The sequence below is a fragment of the Ursus americanus genome, chromosome 33, assembly GCF_024610735.1.
Source record: "Ursus americanus isolate L20-20 chromosome 33, mUrsAme1.1.p, whole genome shotgun sequence".
NCBI lineage: Eukaryota > Metazoa > Chordata > Mammalia > Carnivora > Ursidae > Ursus > Ursus americanus.
Window position 1 is genome coordinate 23888167 of NC_142159.1, and position 21095 is coordinate 23909261.

Sequence of the window (21095 nt, forward strand, 5' to 3'; positions counted from 1 at the left end):
CGGGTGTCCCAGCAGGTGGACGAAAGTGGTTTGAGGACCATTCTGGTGGTCGTCGCCGCCAGCATCAATTGTTCCAGGTGAGGCGCCCCGGTCAGGACCCGTCCATCCGAGCCCCCAGAGCCTCCCTCGGCTCCAGCGTCGCCCAGTGCCCCCCAGGAGGTAAAGGAGAAAAACAGCCCTAAGCTCCTGGAATCGTGAAGAAGCCTGAGAGGAGAGGACCGGGTGGCCGGGTTGTAGGGGGTCCCGCCACCCTTGATGACCTTTGTGTCCCCACCTCCAGTACCCCTCAACCCTGTCAGGGCCGGGGTCCGGAGTCCCTGGCATCTCAGGGTGGGAGGAGGCAAGCCCCCTCTGCATCCCAGCCCAGGATGTCACAGACACACTCACAAAGACAAACACTCCCATACACGTTCACACACACACACACACACACACACACTCAGGCACACGCCAAGTCACAGACTCCCTCACACGCAGGCAGACACAGAGATCAAAGGCACACATGGGGGCCCTTTCACAAAGACACACTCCCATACACAATTATGTAAACTGACACACGATGACACAGACACACAGATCACACACACACACACACACACACACACACACATCCATCGCGCACATTCACACACCGAACCTCACCCAGCCACCCACGCGGCGCAGCGTGGCTGTGCACTTGGCAGACGACGTCTGGAAAAGGCGGAGCCTGAGCCACCGGATGGGGACCGCCCAGCGTGCCACCCCGTCCACCCCAGGGCTGCACCCGGGGCTGCTTCTTTGCCTTTCACTCCTCCCACCCCCAGCTGGGAAGGGGAGCGGTGCAGCAGAAGACAGTCCGAAGGAGGTCAGGGTGGTGGAGGGCGGGCCTCCTGCTGAGCTGCCCTTGACTCACAGGCCAAGAGTCTAGGGGAGGGGGTGGGGTGGGGTGGGGTGGAGGTGGAGTACCAGGATGAGACATAAGCCGCCTGAAGTCACGGCGGGACCTTAGATTGGCTGACTGAGCTGAGGGTTCTCTCTGACAGCCGTCCTGGCCGGGGGTCGGTAGTATCCTCAACAAGCCCCAACCAGGAAAGGATAATGACCCCATGCCGCCAAGCCTGGGGACAGATTCTCCAGGGGCAGACAGGCAGCCGGGTTAAACTCCCCCAACCTCACCGTGCCTGCCCTTCTCCTTGGGGGCGCAGTCCTGCAGCCTTCCCTTTCTTTCCAGCATGGAAAGCCAAGTGCAAAGACGAGGTCCATTATCAGCAGTGGAGCTCAATGACATGGCTTGGGGTTCAAACTGGGAGTGTCAGGTACTGGTTTCTCTGGCGGCCAGAGGAAAAGCCAGCATTCCTTGAAATGGCAGAAGCCACCGAAAGTCATCCTGCCTGTATGAGAACGATGTACTGGAACTGCCCTCGCAAATCCAGAAAGGCACGTCACGTAATAATTGGGGAGGGAATGAAGTGAATGACTACAGGTGAGTGGAAGTTCTCTAGAACAGTGCCCGGTGTGTCCAGTCATTGCTCGAAAAGCGTTTGCTCTCACAGATGGGAAACGTGAAGAGACGGAGTGACGTGCTCAGCGTGGTGGAGGGGAAAGGAACACCAAAGTGCCCCGATTCCTGCCTCATTTGGGGCTCAGGTATGTTAACTCCTTTCTGAAATACAGATGAGGGTCTAAATAAATTAGTTTTTACCACTCTTAGGAAATCCGAGTAAATAGAGAAATTAGATTCCCACCCTTCTACTTGCTACAGCCAAAGGATTGGATCCTCTTTCTAAGTTCCCAAGCACAGGCCACATGAGCCTCTGCTCCCACCCATGAGAACCCTTTGCTACAATCAAAAACCCCATAAGAGGGAAACTTCTCTGCTCCGTTAGTCACTCCTCCTCCTCTCTCCTGACACCTCCAGGTAAGCTCACAGTGAAGAAATGTCAGCTTCTCCCAGCTGCCCACCGATATCCCAACCACCAACCTTCCTGGAATTCTGGTGGGCTCTTCCTGTTCACCTTTGGCACTCTGCTTTGTAGGGATTTCGAATATGTCACCCCCAAATATGCCACTGTGGCATACTGATTATTTTGCATTAAAGGTATTTGAGAAACAGCAGTGCGAGAAGGACACTCTGAACCTCCTTTGTCCCCCTGACAGCAGGAGATAAATCTCGAAAGTGAAAGGTACCCCTCCCTGTACAGGGGCGGGGCTGGGGTGGGGGGATGGGGAGGGCAGAAGGCATCTTTATCACCAGAGACAGGGAATTTAGGGCCAAGAAGGCCATATAAACAAACCTTGTTACTTCACCATTTTACTACCCCAAGCCCGAACCCCTCTGTCTTGTGAATCCTTCATACATTTATTGTTTCTTTGTCTAAAAAGTACAAAGCTTCCTGCTCTGGTGACTTCTTTGAATCTCATACTTTTGTGGGGCCCCATCCTTTAGTAATTAAAATTGTTTTTCTCCTGTTAATCTGTTTTTTTATCTTAGGGTGGGGGATTCTCAGCCAAGAATCTAGAAGGGTAGAGCGGAATTTATTCTTCTTGCCCTACAGCATTTTTAGGTGTGATCAGATAAGATGCTGAGTAGAGTTGAGAACAGGAATGCCACAGTCGGTAAAAATAAGATGCAACTAACAAGAAAAAAAAAAAAAAAACCCACCCAGCTAAATGCTTTTAATTCTTTTAGGAAAAACAGGAGGACTCTAGAAAATAATCCTCCTCAAAGGGGAGAGATAGTTTCCCTAGTTATTCACATAATCCCCCCATGGCTTTGTCTCCTTGATCTTTTTACTCTCCAGGCACACAGACGAGGGAGCCTAATTACAGGAACTGGGGCCCCTGCCCTCCTGCCATCTTCACATATTTCCATTAATCTTTCAGACTCTCACCCTCCATTAATTCAAAAAGTGGCTCATCTGTAGTTAAAAAGCAAAGTTAATTAGAATCTGGAGCTTCTTTCTTTTTTCCTTTGGCCAATTCCCCAGGCTTCGACCAAAAGTCTGCCTTAATTGAGGCTTTTTGAGATTGTGACCTGGGGTGGAGAGGGGAGAAGCAGAGGGAAAAAGTGATGCTTGTGTTCACGGGCTCCCTCTCTCAAGTGTATACCAAAGGCACTCATGCTTGCAGGGACTCTCTGGCAGAAGGCAGGAGCATGAGCCCTGGCGTTAGATCTGGATTTGAAGGGGTCTGCTAACCACTGTGTCCTCAGCTGTAAAAGCAGGTGCCCTCCCACAGTGCCCAGCTCGGCCAGCGGAGGCAGACACCGAGGGGGCAGCCTCTGGAGGGGGGCTCCTAGCCAGGACCTCGCCGCAGAGCATCCGGTGACACGGTGCGTTCTGCCACCGTTTCCTGGAGTCTGAGGTCTCTCCGGTTCCGGAATGTGATCCCGTGGGAGGGTGCCCCGTCTTAGACGTCTTTATATCTTTTATAGAAGGAAAGCTATTCCTTGTTTGTGGGGAAAATCGGTTGTGAATCCGTACTGGGAGAAATTAGGGACTAAGGGGGTAAATGGGACCAACAGGGCTTTCATTGTGTGAGTCACCCATCAAGGCTCCTGAAAGATACCCTGGGGACTCCGGAAACGGATCTGGCGGCCGCTCCGTGACGCTTCTAAATGCGTTTGAACCTAAAACCGCTTCTCACGACAAAGATTCCAACTACTTTAGGGTACGAGGCTCAGTTGCCCCTTCTAGCAAGACCTGATCCAGCCCCTCAAGATAGTCTCATGGGCCATCTGGGAAAGAAGGTGTCTCCAGCGACTTCTGTGAGATGGTGCGACCCCGTGCCATGGAGGGAAGTGTCAAACCCTCTGGGATGGGTCGCGGGGGACGGTTCTAGTCAACACACGAATGAAAGGAAATCCCAAAGCTGGCTCATCCGTTTGATAGAAATGCACACGGAATTCACAAATACCGGGAAAATCATCTGTAAAAATTATCCTGTGTGAAGTGGATAAATCAGGCGGCACCAAGTACAACGTTTACACACACGGGCTCCGTCCCCTGGTTACAAACACAGAGCGGGGACAGGCGGGGGAGGCCCGAGCGGAGCATGGAACCGAAGAACTCACGGCTGACCCAAGGCTCGCTCAGAGGCGGCCCGGTGGGCCCTTCACGAACGAGCTGGCCGGGAGCTCGCTAACAGGAGGACCGTTCTCCATATGAACCATATCCAGTCACTCGACCCTCTTGGTACTCATACCTCTTTGCAGCCCCCACCACATGATAGCAGGATTGCTCTGTGTGACCAAAGGAATCTGGCGGAGTGATGGCAGGTCCCCTTCAAGATCAGGCTCACAGAAACGGTGGGCTTTAGCCTTGCGCTCTTGGTCTCTCCCATCTCTCTCTAGGAGGTAAGCCGGCCACCATGTTGTAAGGACGCCCCCGCTGCTCTGTGAAGAAGCCCACCTGGGGGGGGCGGAACGGAGATAGCTGGCCATCAGCAGGACAGTCACTGAGACCCACCGACAGACCGTCTCCAGACACCTGCGGCCCCAGCCCCTTCCAGATCCTGGACCCACAGCCGCTGTCAGATGGTAATTAGTGTTTGTTGTTTCAGCTGCTACGTGTTGGGATCATTTGTTACACAGCAGCAGATGACTAATACACCATCCGCGGCTGCTGTGCTCCTTGCCGTGTGGCCCCGCACCTTCTCCAGGCTTAGTACGGCAGACGCCCCATCAATATTTGTGGCAGAGTAAATGATCAGTACAAACAACTCCTCTACTGTAACTGTATGAGTCAGACATGTTTCTAAAGAAGAGGCAACAAGCTGAGTGAAAGAAACTGGCCACAAAAGACCACATCCTGTATGATTTCATTTACTCGAAATGTCCAGAATGGGCAAGTTCATAGAGACAGAAAGTAGACTCATGGTCGCCGAGGGCTGGGAAGACTGGGGAGAAGTGGGGAGTGACTGTGAATGGGTATGAGGTTTCTCTTTGGAGTGATGAAAACATCCTAAAATCAACTCTGGTGACAGTTGTGCAATTCTGTAAATATAGGGAAACCGAGGAATTGTGTACATGAAGTGAAATATAAAGCTTGTTTTATTAAAAAGGAGGAGGAGGAGGAGCTCAGGCAAGGTCACTGGTCCCGAGTAAGGAGTGGCACCTAGGGAGGCTGGCCCCGGGCAAGGCTGGGGAAACGAAGTGGCGGGGTCTCCCCGAGCCCGGAGCAGAGACTATGGGGTGAAGGATAGCTCACCAATGCCTCGGGTGCCAGTGTGGGATGCTGGGTGCCAGCCCCCCGAAACCTGGTAAAAGGAGGTTTGCCTGCTAATCTTCCAGGGAGACCCTACCTGGTCTCAAGCTGCCTGGAGCCCAACGTGCCGAGCCTGGACATGGGCTCTGCCTTCCCATTCTCCGTAGATAATGCCCCCCACCTGTGATGTATGACCACCTCTCCTTGGCCCTTCCACCTGCCAAGCCAAAGGAGGGCCACAAAACCACAGGTGGCAACGGTCCCAATGGTCAGCCACCCCATAAGTGAGCTGACCTCACAGGAGAGAGTCACCAAATGATTCGGGTGAGTTGGTCCTTGCTGAAAGCTCCCCAGAAGGAACAGCAAATTTAAGACCAAAGAAATGATTTAAACAGCATAGAATGACCTTGTACATGGTACCTAAGAGGTGGTCAAGGCTGAAAACAGAAGCAGCTTCAAAGCAGACCTCTTTTTTTTTTTGGACAGAGAGCACATGAGCAGTAAGGCGGTGCGCAGGCAGAGGGAGAGGGAGAGAGAGAATCTCAAGCAGCCTCCATGCCCAGCGTGGAGCTCTGTGTGGGACTCGATCTCACAGCCCTGAGATCATGTCCTGAGCCAAAATTCAGAGTCGGATGCTTAACTGACTGAGCCACCCAGGTGCCCCTCAAAGCAGACTTTGAACAAGTTGTAGGGCAAGCATGTTTTAAGTTGGAATCTTTTGTCCTTCTCTGGCCTTCGACACTGGTTTTGGAGGCAATATCCCATAATGCAGAGAAGCCAGTGGTTGGACCCAAACAGTCCTTTGGTGCACCCTAATGTGCCTAGGATGAACTTGGGGGACACCCAGGAACCCCCTGACATTATACTGGAGGAGAGGGCCATGATCTTTAGCAGATTTTCAAAAGGATTTAAAATCTGAAAAAGATTAGGAACCACTGGGTGGTGGGGTTTTTCTAGGATAGGTAGATGATGAATTTTTTTCTTCTTCATTTGGCAAATCTGTATTTTACAAACTTTACTAACTTGCACTGATCCTGTACAATTAAAAATATATAGCATACATGCATACACACATTTGTAAAACATAGCACATGTATTTAAAATGCCCACGGCAAGATCCCAGCCTATCATACCCAGAAGATCCAATATCAAGACCCCCCCAAAATTAATATCTTTTCAAACTGCAAAGTCCACTTCCCTCTTCTGTCCTGACTCCCTAAGCTAATCCCCCCCCACACACACACACGGTGGCAGTGGAGATGGGTCCCCTTCTCAAGGGTCTCAGCTAAGTGGTGGTTTACCCCCTTCTGTTGGGGTCTGGCTCTGCAGTGCCTACCCAGGCACTCACCGCTCCAGTTCCCCATCCGGCCATGGGCTTACATGTCCTCCTCCCCTCCTGTTCTCTCGAGACCCCAGACCTGCAGACTACTTGTACGTGTTGGGACGACACACAGTGCTCAGAACACCTCCCTCCATCCTCCATCGTCCGGTCAGTCTCTCCTCGGCAAGTGTCCCCATGTCACCTCCTTCCCCTCCTAGAGCAGGTCTCCAGACCACTTCTGCCCCTGGGAGCTTCTGGGATACGTTCAGACTCTGTCCAGAACAAACAGCCTTGTGTGGTTTATCAGGGTAGAGCCCACACTGGGCACCTGCCATCAGCCGGCAAAGCCTAGGTGCCTTCTGTCTCTTTTCTCATTTATTCATCATGCCAGGCCCCTAAGGCAGGGCTTCTGTTTTGTGAAGGAGGAAAGCGGGACTCAAGGAGGCTACAGCTGCATGGCTACTGAATGAGAGAGGCAGATTCAGACCCAGGTTGACCTCGGAGGCTGCTGTCACTGCTGTGCCACACCGCCTCTCCCGGGTCAGTGCAAAGGAACTGGACTGGGGCCATTGGCTGAAGAGACACCGGAGTCCTGTTGCCCTGATCCCGTCACCCACCAGCTCGAGGACTCGCAGATGGACTTCCTGCAAGAGTTGGGCAAGAAGGGGACTGAGGTTTCAGATACCAGGCCCTGCTTCCTCGGGACAGTGGGGGAGAATTGGCACTGACCTGGGCAGATGGGTACAGAAGCCGTATCCTCCTGGCCTCTCTCACTGTAGAGAACCAGAGCCCAGGATGCCAGCTCTCCCAGAGATGCAGGACCAGCAAGAACAGGGAAGACTGCCTGGAGCCCAACTAAGTCATGGGGGTGGAGGGGACAGGTGAGGATGGGCAGGGAAGCCCCTCTGCATAGTCACGGACCCCCAGAGGCCTCGCCCATCCTCCTGTCTGGGGTCCAGATCGCCCTGCCCCAGCCAAGTGCTCCCTCCCAAATGCAGCCACATTTGGAGACAGCACAGGGGTGAGGAACAGGCCCTGCCACTTCCTCGCTGGGCAACACCTAAGTCAGTTACCAAGTGTTTCCGTGCCTCAGTTTCCCCTTCTGTAAAGCAGGAATCACAACAGCACTTAGAAGAAGAAATCTGCATTTTCAAAGTGCCCGTAACCCCGCCTAGCACAGAGTGGGTGCTGCAAGAGTATTTGTTGCCATTATAATGATCGGACAAAGAAATAGCCCGGTTAACGAAGGTGGCAATTCTGCGCTGGCTGATGGGGAAACTCCAAAGTACGAATGCTGGCTGATCGGTTCCACAGAATAAGACTGGTCTGGGTGCATCCCCTCTAGAGCTCGTGGTCCCCGTTCTCAGAGTGAGGGGCTGGTGAATTTCAGCCGGAGTTCTGACCCGCCTCCAGCCCCTGCTCTGCAAGTCCTCCCATCCCTCCATCTCACCTGACCTCTCCCAGGAGACTCAGGGGCGAGGTGCTCCCCATCCCCTCTCCAACACGTCCTGGCTGATGGCCTCAGCATGCTGACCACTGGGAGCCAGCAGTCTCCTCCTTGCAGCCCCAGTCCCTGTACCCTAACAAGAATCGGCTGTGCTTGGTTGGGCCCACAGAAGCTCAGGCCAGTTGCTCACCTTAGTAATTACATGACGCCGAAGAGGAAAAGCAGATGAACGATGGGTGTGTAAAGAAAGAGCCGTTTCCATGACAACGAAGCAGAATGCTTTAGACACCCAATGAAGAGGAGTCATTAAAACAAACTTTCCATTGCAGTGGAATGGCCAAGGCATGAAAGACTGAGGGGAAGGAGCAAAGTTTACAGGGACCGTCCCTGCAGTGGCTTTCTGCAAGAATGTCGAGCCAGGTCAGGCTGAAGCCCTTGGCCTTGCCTCTGGGCATCAGAACCACGTACATGGATGCGTTTTAGGTTAAAATGTCTGGATTTAAGGGATAACAGTTTATTTTATTTTAGTTCTTTTTTACATAGACACCGTGCCCAAGGTGGGGCTTGAACTCACAATCCCAAGATCAAGAGCGGAGCTGAGATGAGTCGGAGGCTTAACCAACTGAGTCACCCAGGCGCCCCTGGATTGGAGGGGTAGCATTTTAATACTCTCAACACGAACCGGAGTTTCAGCGACTCAACCAGCAAATCACATAGGAAAACAGGGCTCCTTTTAAACCGTGCGTTTCTTGTCATGATTGCGGCCAACCATCCTTCATGCTGTTTTGCCCCAGTCCACTCTTTCAAACTATGGTGGGAGACGCTGTCCTGGGAGTAGCAGAAGCCACCGAAAAAACACAGACATCTTCCCAGAGCATCCATCTGACTCAAAGTTTAGGGGGAACTATGCCTCCTAGTAAAATAAACACGGGCTTATCATGGAATAGAATGTAAAATTAACATTAGTGTTAAAAATAAAACTGGAAGCTTCCAAGCAAGGTCATGGCTAGAGTGGGCTGCTGCAGGCCAGGCTTACACATCCCATCGCCTCTAGGAGAGGCATGGTCCGTGAGGGCCAAGGTCACCTCCAGCCGCCAGACCTTCCCCCAACCACTTTCCCACACACTGGCAGCGCAAGGGCTCCTGTGCTGGCTGCCTCCAGAGCACCTCGCCCACTTGGTAACCCCCGTCTCGCTGCTGGCACTCACAAATGACCGGGCTGACCCAAGGTCCACTGCCACGCCACGGTCACTGGATGGCCGACCTCACTGGCAAGCTGCTCTTACCTGCCAGTCCAGGCCAAGCGGGCTAGTCCAGGGGCTGCTCCTGCCACCCCCTCCCTGCGGGAAGGAAGAAAAGGCCCGGAAAGACCTCACCCCCTCAGCCCTCCGCTCTTGTTCCCCAACCTCCTTTAGACCCTGAAGGATTAGAAAAAGCTGGAAAAAATAAACTTTGGGCTTTGACACATCTGAGAGGAGCAAGCTAATAACAAAGGACAAAGCTATTCCGACCTTTACCTATAAAATGGTGGTGTTTGTTGCCATGGGCTCTGTGCCTTTCCATAGGGGTCAGCCCCGGGAGGTTCAAAGAAGATGATGGGTGGATAGACCACGACGCAAGCAAACCCCAACAGTATGTGACAGAGACACCTGTCATTTATTTTTTTTTTTTTAAAGATTTTATTTATTTATTCGACAGAGATAGAGACAGCCAGCGAGAGAGGGAACACAAGCAGGGGAGTGGGAGAGGAAGAAGCAGGCTCATAGCAGAGGAGCCTGATGTGGGGCTCGATCCCAGAACGCTGGGATCACGCCCTGAGCCGAAGGCAGATGCTTAACCGCTGTGCCACCCAGGCGCCCCACACCTGTCATTTAAAACCCATTTGCTCCCACGATGTGGGCTGCAAGGATTCATTCACCCAATGGCAAAAATAGCGATTTTTTGAGAGCCCGTTACTCATGACGGGTTTTTCCTTATTTCTGATCTTTGCAATAACCCAGTAAAAGAAGTACTTGTTCCCACGCATCAGAAAAAACCTGGAGGGTCACAAAGGGAAACTTGCAAGGTCATCTGCGTCTTCAGCTTCAAAGCTAAGACCTGGACTGCCATAGAATTCTGAAGTTCTGGCTTTTGACACTAACATTCACTAACATTAAGCTTCCTTTCCACTCTTGAAACACTGTGCCTTGCGCTGGGCTTCCCACTGGAAATATGAAGACACGCATGTCTTCAGAAACTATCGCATTGTCCATGTACTGCTGCATTTCATTTTAAAAAGACCGCAGCTCATCACGGCTTTCCAAATGACAGAAGATGGGCTGTCCTACTCAATAGGGAGCAAAGATTCAGGACCTGGCGATCCCAGCGCCTGGACCCAGGAACCACCCGAAACAGGAGGTATGGTCTTGCTTGTCCTTCCCTTGGCTCCGAACACAGAGACAGGTGACGGGGAAAGTTGAGGGTTTTCAGTGTTATTTCCCCCTACAAGAAAACTTCCTGAGAAAAGGTTATTTGAGACCCAGACCCCAGTCTCATTACCTTCCTCCTCAGCCCCAGGTGGGCAGCAGAGAACGCATGCATTAAGCGTGCCCCAGCACTGCCTGCTCCGCTGACGTCACCCGGGGCTCCCAGTGGTCTACTGGAAAGGAAAGTGGCCCCCACCTTCTTCTAAGGGTCTGCAAAAGCAGGCTCCATGGGCAGCAACCCAGGCTGGCGCCAAAGCCCAGGGGTCCCGCCCTTGAAATGCCTGCCTCAGTTTCCCAAGCTGTTTCAAGGAGCATCTGGATATCAACAGTGAACAGCCACCAAGATGAGCTCTGGCCTCAAGCATCTAGTGGTCTTTATTTGCCCGCTACAGGGGCTGCGGGACAGCGGGGGGACAGGGTCCTGGAGAAACAGCCCCGTCGGGGGCTCAGGATTCTGGGCAGCCCATCACAGCTCTTCTCATCTCCCAGGAGGTAAACGTCACGTGGCATGGGCTCATCTGCTTGCCTTAGGGAGGCTCACCCCCAAATCCAGCCAGACAGCCAAGGACACTGTCCATTTCACCAGAGGGCGGCTGTCAGCTTCCTTCTAGGACCGTCTGTGTCTAGAGCAGGACACTGATCCCTGTGCTTCACCTAAATCCCTTTGGCGTAAGTGTGTACCATCTCCCCTAGTTGAAACACGATGAATCTTGAGGGTGAATGGAGACTTTTTGACTTAAATTAGAATAATGGTAAGGACAATAACAGCTAATATTTCCTGACTGTCGACTATGCGCCAGCTAATGTACGTTATCCAATTATCTCATTTAATCCTTGAGACAACCGTAGGAACAGGTCGCATTAGCTTCATTTTACAGAAGAGGAAACCGAGGATCAGAGAAGGTAAGTAACCTACTTAAGGTCACACAGCTGGCAAGTGGGGAAGCTAAGGTTTTGAATCCGAATCCATCCAATTCTAGAGTTCAGGGGTTTAACAGCTGCATCACACTGCAGCAAAGCTCGTGTCATGCACACAGCTACAGCCAAAAAGAAAGCTATTTAACCTCATTAGCAATAAAAGAAACACATTTAAGATGATTACCTTTGGGGCCTATGAGTAAAACATTTTTTCCCAATATTATTCAATACTAGTGAGCCTATCGTGAAACTATATGTATCACTGGGATAAACTGGTCCAGTCTTTCTTGGAAAACCATTTAGCAGGAAGAATCATCAAAATGTTCAATGCCTTGGGGCGCCTGGGTGGCACAGCGGTTAAGCGTCTGCCTTCGGCTCAGGGCGTGATCCCGGCGTTATGGGATCGAGCCCCACATCAGGCTCTTCTGCTATGAGCCTGCTTCTTCCTCTCCCACTCCCCCTGCTTGTGTTCCCTCTCTCGCTGGCTGTCTCTGTCTGTCAAATAAATAAATAAAATCTTTTAAAAAAAATGTTCAATGCCTTTGATGCAATAATTCTTTTTTCCCCCAAATTTATTTATTTGAGAAAGAGAGAGCACACATACACGACTGGGAGGGGCAGAGGGAAAAGGAGAGTCTCAAGCAGACTCCCCGCTGAGCATGGACCCCACCCACCCACCCCCCCGACGTGGGGCTCGATCCCATGACTCTGAGATCATGATCCGAGACAAAACCAAGAGCCAGACGTTAAGCCGACTGAGCCACCCAAGCGCTCCTGATACAATAATTCTCAAATATGGGATAATGTCAATGACGGTATTTTGAGTCTCATGTGCGTGTGTGTGTGTGTGTGTGTGTCTGGAAGCAACATAAATGTCCCACGATGGAGGATCCTTGATAAAATGATGGTGTCCCTTAGGACACTTACAGTGCCACTGGGAAGGATGGCTTGGTTGCAAAGCAAAGTGGAAAAATGCCAAGGAGCCCACATTAAGGGAAGAAAGCAAACTACAGAAACACACACCTTGCTCGCCAAAAAATTAAGCATAGGATTACCAACTATAGGATCCAGCAAATTCCCCTTCTGGGCACGTACCCAAAAGAAAGATATTTGCACACCCGTGTTCATAGCAGTATTATTCCTAGTAGGCAAAAGACAGAAGCAACCCAAGTGTCCGCGGACAGATGAATGGATAAAACAAAACGCGGCATCTACACCCAACGGAACGTTATTCAGTCTTAAAAAGGAAGCGCATTTTGACACAGGCCACGACGTGGATGAACCTCGAGGACATTATGTGAAGTGAAATTAACCAGTCACAAAAGGACAGACATTGTAGGATTCCACTCATTAGGTACGGCAAGCAGTCAAATTAGGAGAGACAGAAAGCAGAATGGTGGTTGCCAGCCGGAGGGGGGAGCGGGGGAGAGGGAAGAACGGCGCCTTATTGCTTAATGGGGACAGAGTTTCAATTTTGCAAGATGAAAAAGTTGTGGAGATGGCAGTGCTGGTTGCACAACGGCGTGAATGTGCTTTAATGTCACCGAACTGTACACGGTCAAGATGGCAAAGTTTTTTTGTGTATATTTTACAATTGAAACACAAAAATTAATATAAAAACCCACATGCTTACTAGGTCCAACAGTATTACAAGCGCACCCCCCAATAGAAAAGATCGTCCAGTTGGCAGTGGCTGCATTGGGACAGTGGGATAATGATGCTCACGGACCCCCCGCTGTACCCCCAGCTCCTTAGAGGCGTCGCGTGTTCCACCGCGGGGCTCGGTGCCTGGCGCTAAACACGTGACAACATAGGAACTCTTACAGGCAGATGGTATTACTGTACCCGTGATACCACGGGGGATTCGGAGTCTCAGGAGGGTTAAGTGATTTGCCACAGGTCACTCAGCAGATAAAAAGAGGTTGAGATTAAAACCCAGTCTGGCTGGCTCCAAAGATAATGTTGTTTCCTCCATGCAGCGATCCCTCCATCACCTCGGTACCCAGCCCCATCCCACCATACTTAAGTGACTTTTCAAAGTTTCAATAACAGGGCTATGACCTTGCTTCCCTGTTGATAAGAAAAGACTTCTCCCAGATTTCACAACCAAAGCAAAGAGTAGCAAGGCACACACCCCCCCCTCTCCTGCCCTGGCAGGGGCGGGGGGGGGGTGTGCAGGGGAGCTAAGGGAGGGGGAGGGGATGCAGGGGAATGGTCCTGCCCTCCAGAGAGCCCTGGAACACTCTTTAATTGTACCCCCAGGTCTGGGGAGCTCCCCGATCTCTCTCAGTACCACCAGCCCCATCCCACAGCAGACACAGCAGCAAAACCGAGCCCTGCCCCCACCTCTCCTGGTTGGGGGGGGGTGCTGCTCCACAGAGGAAACTCCAAAATGAGAAGTGTCCTGTGGCCCCAAACGGGGGTGGGAGGGGGAGCCCTGGCTGGGAGAGGCCCTGAGCTGCAAAGGAGCTGTTCTTGAAGGGAAGGGGGAAGGTCAGGAGGGAGACCAGAGGACTGCCTGGAGGCAGGGGCAAGTCTCTGCAGGTGCAGAATTTAGCTTGTGGGCAGCTTCTTCAAGCTTGGGAGTTGTCTTTTCTGCTCTTGGGACCCTCAGGAGGGGGCCTGCCATTGGCAGAGCCCACTACTAAGATGGCTACCAATTCACAAAGCCGGGAAAGGGAAACTGGAGATAGGAGAGGAACGTTAGAGACTGGGAAGCAGTAGCCCAGGGCCCAGATGCAGGGGACGGCTTGTTCCCTGCAAAGATAACTGTGTTCAACACCTTCCCAGGAGATACTGAAAGAAACGTGTTCCTGTCCGTCTGCCGAGGGCTGAATGGTGACCCCAAAAGGATGTGTCCGTGTCTCAACCCTCGGAACCTGGGGATTATGTGGGAAAATCATTATCCAGAGAAAGGGTCACTGCAGACATACTTAAATTAAGGGTGGGCCCTAAATCCAATGACAAGTGTCCTCTAAGAGACAGCAGAAAGACACAGACACAGAGGAGAAGGCCACGTGAAGAGGGAGCAGAGAGTGGGGTGGCGTGGCCACAAGCCAAGGTCAGCCCAGAGTCACCTCGAGCTTGGAGAGGCAGGAAGGATTCTTCCCTCGGCCCCTGGAGGGAGTAAAGCCTTGCTGACACCTTGACTCGGAACTTCTGGGCTCCAGAACCATGAGAGAACACGTTTTTGCTCCTTGAAGCCACAGAATTTGTGCTAATTTTTTACAGCGGCCCCAGGAAGCACACAGAGCTTCGTTCCAGAATGTAAATCTGACCCAGGCACCGTGCTCCCTTTCGGTGGCGGCTCCTCTCCTCCACCACCCACCCCCCACCTCCTGGCATCTTCTCTAAGTGGAAAGCATTTCCCCCAAAGTGAGTGAGTGAAACAGAAGCTAACTGAAACATCACTTTAGAAGTGCCACTCCCATTCCTCCCATCACTCTCCCTCTCGGCCCAGAAAGTAGGCGGCCTTGAGAGGCACCGTTTCTAGGAGAAGTCCTGACCACCCCCCTTATCTGAGGGAGCCACGTTATCACCTCTGGGGAAGGGGTTGGGGGTTCTCACAGGCCAGGGCAGCTAGAGACTTCACTGTGCCGACCTCAGGCCCCACGGACTGTGCTGGCCCCCAGGGAGGGGAGTGGGCCATATTTTGGTAGGGCCCACAGAAAGTCACCGTGTGTGTCTGCAAGGGAAGAGTGGGGAGGGAGGTTCCCGGGTTTTTAATTTTTTTTTTTTCCATCTTGAAACTGGCAGCATTTCTGATATGATTGCGGGGGATTTCCACCAACCAAATTAAAGAAAATTCAGTTTAGCATTCGCTGCAAGGAGAGAGAGGAGGAGTTTTGCAATACTCGTCATTTATGAAACACTGGCCGTGGCACAGAGGAGAACGTCTCCCTACCTTCCTGACAAGTCAGGCTCCTGCCATCCTGCAGCCGGTGGTCAGTGACCACATACCTCCACCATCAGACAGGGAGGCACCCCGGCCCCATCCTCCGGGAGCACTTCCCTCTGGACCTGCCCCTCCAACAGCTTTGCTGGGAAACATGTTTGTCCCCTGGGAGTGGCTGAAAGAGCTTTTCTAAGGTCCCACGGTAAAGAAACATTTGGTGGGGCCCCACGCCCCATACCAGACCCGCAGAAACAGCTGGCTTCTGGAAGGGAGGAGACTGCTCTCTAAACAAAAAATCGGGTTGAAAAATAAGCCAGGCAAAGGGGACTTGCTTCATGAGTTGCACATTCACTTCTCCCTTTAACTGTGCAATTGAAGAAAAACAAGGTGAAGCAGGAACTGACCCCTCACACCCCCATTCACATCCCCATGAACTCCCTGGACACAGCAGGGCTGGGAGGGAAACTAACCAGGCCTGAGGCTGGTCTCTAGTTACGTGTGGACCGCCTGTGTCTCGTAAGCCCCCTACCCACCCACCGGGGGCTGGTACCCTCCCGGCCTGCCTGCCTCGTTCTTAGCGGATCCTCTGTGAGGGTGATTGCAATAAACACTTGTTAGACGTAGGAAAGCCAGAGAAAAGTCCTGGTGGAAGGGGACCATCCGCGGGGCCAGGAGCGCCTCTGGGGCACTTGCCCTAATTCCAGAAACATGTCTATTTGCAGAGTGGCCCGCACTGTTTCTAAACGTGGGCAGAGGAGGTCGGGGTAATGGGGCTCAGAAAGAGGTAAGCTCAGATGTCTTAGAACAGGCAAAGGCCAGCTAAGTTTCAAGAGCCCCCCCTCCCCCCCAGAGTGTCCGCTGCTACTTGTAGGAGTTTGTGAAAGCAGCCAAAGAATCAGCCTCAGCATGTGATGGCAGTGTTCTCGTGAGGCACGATGGATGGAATCCTCAAGTCAAGAAATCAAACCACAGCAGGGCATGGACGTGCTAAACAGTTGGCAAGTTTCTGCTCTAGAGAGCAGAAGAGAAAGTTCTATTCCCATCTTTTTGTATCTGGTGACAGCCTCCTTAATCAGAAGATTCTTTATGCCCACTTAAGCACCGCAGTCAAACCTGGTGGTTGATCTAGGGGCAGCTTCTACTGGGGATTACCAAGGTGGATCCCTTAGAGGCTGCATCTCAGAGAGGACACCCCAAGGGTCCCCGTCCCTCCACCAAGAGAACTATTAGGAAATGTTCTCCTTAATGGGCAAGCCACAGCACCTACAGGTGCCGGCACACTTCGGCGGGGGAAGATGCTGGGGTTCTGGATCAGCTGCTTGCAAATTGTGTGGGTCCACAAGTTATTTAACTTTTCTGGGCCCTAGTTTCCTCCACTGGAAAATGGAGAAGACATCATTCAGCTCCTATAACTTAACTGAAAACACGTATGTAAAAACGACGGATTCTTTGTGAGGGGGCGGAAAGAGTCCCAAGGGTGCCATTCACCAGACCAGAACACCAAGGCACCTCCAGGTGCTCCAGCCCCCGCCTCTCTCCTGGAAGCGAGCAGTGGCATAAACCCTCAGTTTCGCGGTCCCTTTGGAGCGGCGAACTTTCCCCTCGAAGCCCCTGAAAGAGGACCTCCCACACACACAGAGACACAGCGAGGGCACACCTGCCCCGCAAACACCCGCGACCGTGCAGCACATTCTGTGGGTGGCGCGCAATGGGGCTTTCTGCAGGAGCCCAGGGGAAGCAGCCCCACTGGAGAGTCTGTTGGGGTTTGAGACCTTCAGCTCTCTCCTTCCAGGGGACCTGAACAAGTGAAAGCTACTCGGTCATTTCAGGCCTCCCGAGCGCTCCATCTGCAAACTGGGCAGATCCCAAGGGTGCCCCGGGACCACCTAGTACGTGGACCGCCAGCCTGGGCGCCCCAGGCGCCCGACCCCAGTCCGGGAAATCCCATCCCCACCTTCGTCCCCTCCGGAGCGCGCTTTTCGGGGCCTCCCATCAGTCCTTTCCTGGCTCTCTGGCCCCCCATCTCCGCACCCGGGCAGAGCACCGCCCGCTCTGTGCTCCCGCATCCTCGTCCCCACCAAAGTTCTCCCTGCTCCCCTCTCCTAGATTTCAAGGGAGGTGGAGAGAAGGAAGACAAAATAAAAACAGGAAACCCGATTTAAAAAAAGAAGCCTCATTCTGGCTGAATTACGGGTAAGAGTATTAAAAAGAAGGGGGGGGGAAAGTCCGGAAATGCAAAGCTGGAGGCGGTTTTGCCGCCGTAACCCAGGCTCGGCCGCAGATCCGGGGGCTGGTCTCCGCTGGCGGCTGCAGTAAACACGCGGCAAGCGGCGCCCAAGGCCCGGGGCCCCCAGGGGCTCTGGGCGGGGCCGGAGGGGGGCGCCCGGCCGACTGGACTCCGGCGGCTCCCCAGCCCGGTCCCCGCTCGCCGGCGCCGGGGAGGGCGCGCTGGGCCAGGGCGCAGGGGACAGTGCGCGCCCCTCTCCCCGCGCCAGGGCGGGAGCACGGGCTGCACCGCTAGTGGGAGCGCGGCCAGAGCGCCCCCTCGACCCACTAGCCAGCGCTCGGGGCAGGGCGCACGCGGCCGAGCGCTGCCGGGCTCCATGCCCCGCCGCTGGGAGCGTAGCCCGACCGACTCCGCCGCGCCCGTGAACTCCCCGCAGGGCGCGCAGTAGCCGCGCAGGGGAGCTGTGCGCGCCCAGGTCCTGGCGGCCACCCCGGGGGGCGCCCCTTGCCGGGCTCTCTCCAGACGCGGGAGGCGCACCCGGCCAGGACGCACCGCTTGTGGGCACCGGGAGACGCCCGCGAGCCGGTCCCCGAGGTCCCTGAAGCCCCGGGTCCCGGAGTTCTCCCTGACCTCCCCAGACGCAGCCAAAGGCGAGCGCTTACCGGTCCCGGCGCGGCTGGCAGGGGCTGGGCCGCTCGGCCCGGCGGCCGCTAGCAGCGAAGACTCTGGGCGCGAGTGAGCCTCGAGGGAGGGAGGCGGGGCGCGGTGGGGGCGCCCCGCCCGCTGACAGCCCGCACACTCCACTTCCCACTTTGTTTCCTTTTTACTTGCAACAGGAAAAACAGCAGGTCCTCCTCCCGCCAGTCTGCCCCCTCCCCTCCACCCCTCAAATCCGCACCCCGTCTGCGGCTGCAGGGGCATCACCCCAGGTGTCTCTGGAAGCTGCATCTTGCCCTTCTTCAAAACAAGTTTTCTTTTTATACAAAGGAAAACAACCAAATAAAGGTCCTAAAGCCCATAAAACCCCCACGCCTTCCCCATTCACACACCAAGAATTTCCACAGTGGTCAGAGAAAGCCTGGAGGGTGGCGGCCTTGGCTGCAGCTCCAGGCACCCGGGGGTGCCCCCCAGGGACAAGAACGTGGTAGCTGGGCCAGAGGGAGGTACGGGAGGCCAGAGAGACAGACTGGAGCGCAAAGTCCCACGGGCTTAGCCCTGGAGGGAAGCCGTGGCCTCCACGCTCAGGGGAGTCAAGGGTAAGGAGGGGATGTGGGAGTAGCCAGGTCACAACAGTGGCTTCAAATCCTTCCAGGGTGTGATGGCAGAAGAGTCAGTCAATTGCTTAGATAATAACTTAAAAGACCCCCTCCAGTCAGGTCTGGGCGATAAAGCACCTGTTTGGGCCCCTTGGAGATATGAGGAACCTGAAACTTGGGAGAGGCTCTTTCCACCAAGCAATGCCCTGGCCTCCCGGGCCCAGCGTGGGCCCAGCTCCGGCTGCAGCAAAGGGAGCAGAGCAGAGACTTCTGTGTCCAGCCAGGAGCATTTTGAGGCAAGACCCACTGGGTACTAAATGCTTCCAGTGTTTTCAGATCCAGGCTGCAGGCTCTGGATTCTCAGCTGGACACGGGTGGAGGAGCCAGGAGGCACCCTATTGTCCCTTTAGGGAAGAATGTTGGGTCTGTCCCCAGAAATGTACCCTAACATCCTTCCCAACAAAACATTCCAGGCTCACAGCCTCACTCCTACCCCGGGTCCGGCTCACTGGTCCTTGGCAGAGATCTCCAGCCCACTCCGAGGAGGTACTGACAAGAGCCCAAAGAGAAATGGGCACATCAGAGAGGAAATCTGATGTTTCCGAACACCTGTCCCAGCCCGGCTTTTGCTAGTTTGCAATTTAAACAATGTACTCCCTGGCTTTCAGAGTTTGGTGCAAGAAGCCGGCGGGTGAGGAGTGCTTTTTTGCCTCATTCAAAAGAACTCTTCACTGAATATTTGCTGACAGCCCTTCACATCACGGTTTGTGACATGTGCGACGGGGAACCGAGGCATGCCAAGTGCTCAGATGCGCTCGCCCCACTGTTATCTCCGATGCCTACAGCAGTCTCCAGAGGGAAATCTTAGCCCCACTTTACAGGTAAGAAAACCGAGGCTCAGGAAGGTTTAATCATTTGGGGGCCACACGGTCAGTGTCTAACAGCACCTCTGACCATGTCACACTGGCTATGCCCCAATCTTAGAAGCTTCACTTTCCTGAAAACCCGGCACATTTCCTTTCTGAGACCGCACCAGAGGACTTATCTCCCTCTGTTGCCTGGGGTGCCAGGAGAGTGAGGCCGCCGGTAACACGGGGCACAGCCATCACTGGCCCTCGTCTCTCAAGTTCCCAATAGACTTGCCTTGTGCCTTCCTCTCTATGGTTTCTGATCTCTCTTTCTCACTTTATTTTTAACTGTTGTCATGTGTGTTTGGAGGAAGCTACTTCAAGTTCCCTTTGAATTGTAAACAAAATAGAGCAGCCGTGGTGGGGAATTTATAGCAGTCCTGGAAGACAAGGAGCATCTTAGCTGCATGGAAGCCAACGCCTCATGACTCATGTGACCTCCTGAGGGGGCAATCCTTCCGCCCCATTTTATGGAAGGGGAAAAAAGAGGTCTCGGCTCTTCAAGGGGCCGCTGGTCAGCGGAGAACAGGCTCGGGGCGGCAGAAGGTGCCCTGCAGCCCGGAGGAGCACACACAGCCCTCCAGCCTGGTTTCCTTCTGCCCCCCTCTCCTGCGCAGCTTCCCCTCCAAAAGCCATCCAGCGTCTGCAGCTTCTCGAGGATGCAGTAAGCATCTTTGTTCGACCTTGAGCAGCTTCACCGCTGACACCCACACATGCCCTCAAGCAGGGTTATCTCAGGGCAGCCGGAGCCAAGCTCAGAACCCCGGGGCAGGGGTGCGAGCACGAGGAGCCCACTTCCTCAGCCCCTCCACGAAGGCTCTGGGCACCTGCCTCCGTGCCCCGTCCTGGCAGGAAGCCCACTTTGCTGTGGGTCTTTTCCTCCCAAGCAAACGTTATCCAGCTCAAATCCTTGCCCTTTTGCCTTGGCGGAGAAATGCGGGAGGAAGCTTCGAGAGCACCTTCCCTGGAGCCGACCTCCCAGCACCGCCCCCTGGGTGCTTCAGGCAAGCGGCTTAATTCTTCTGAGCCTCCTCTTCTCATCTGAGGAAACGCGATGCTGATCCTGGCTTTCGGCGTTTAGAATTGTTCTTAGAGGGGCGCCTGGGGGGCTCGGTCGGTGAAGCGGCTGCCTTCAGCTCAGGTCATGATCCTGGGGTGGGACCAGGACTGAGCCCTTGGTCGGGCTCCCTGCTGAGCAGGGAGTTTGCTTCTCCCTGTCCCTCTGCCTCTCCCCCTGCTTGCTCTCTCTCTCAAATAAAATCTTCAAAAAATTGTTCTTAGAATTACCCGAGGTAATACATGGAAACCGCTTCTAACGGTACTGACAGAGTGAACCCCCAGCAACCGTTAGTTCTCGAGCTATCCGAGAACAGGGTCTCTGTGCTCCATGGGACTGGACATTTCTGCTCTAAAGCAGCATTTCCCCCACAGCAGCAACAGCAGGCTGTGACAGACGAACCCACCAGTGGACTGGA

At 53.8% G+C, this 21095-nt stretch overlaps 1 protein-coding gene across 3 annotated transcripts in view; it reads right to left on the bottom strand.

Moving 5' to 3' along the window:
- The window catches only part of PIK3CD (phosphatidylinositol-4,5-bisphosphate 3-kinase catalytic subunit delta), a 51165-nt gene extending 32943 nt beyond the window's left edge, over window positions 1-18222 (bottom strand). For 2 of the 3 annotated variants that reach the window (XM_087858343.1, XM_087858340.1), the window contains exon 1: window positions 18119-18222. The gene's annotated coding sequence lies outside the window, so the exon portion shown is untranslated. The remainder of the gene's footprint in view (window positions 1-18118) is intronic. The other variant, XM_087858342.1, reaches the window with a different exon arrangement.
- Window positions 18223-21095: the final 2873 nt, after the last annotated feature.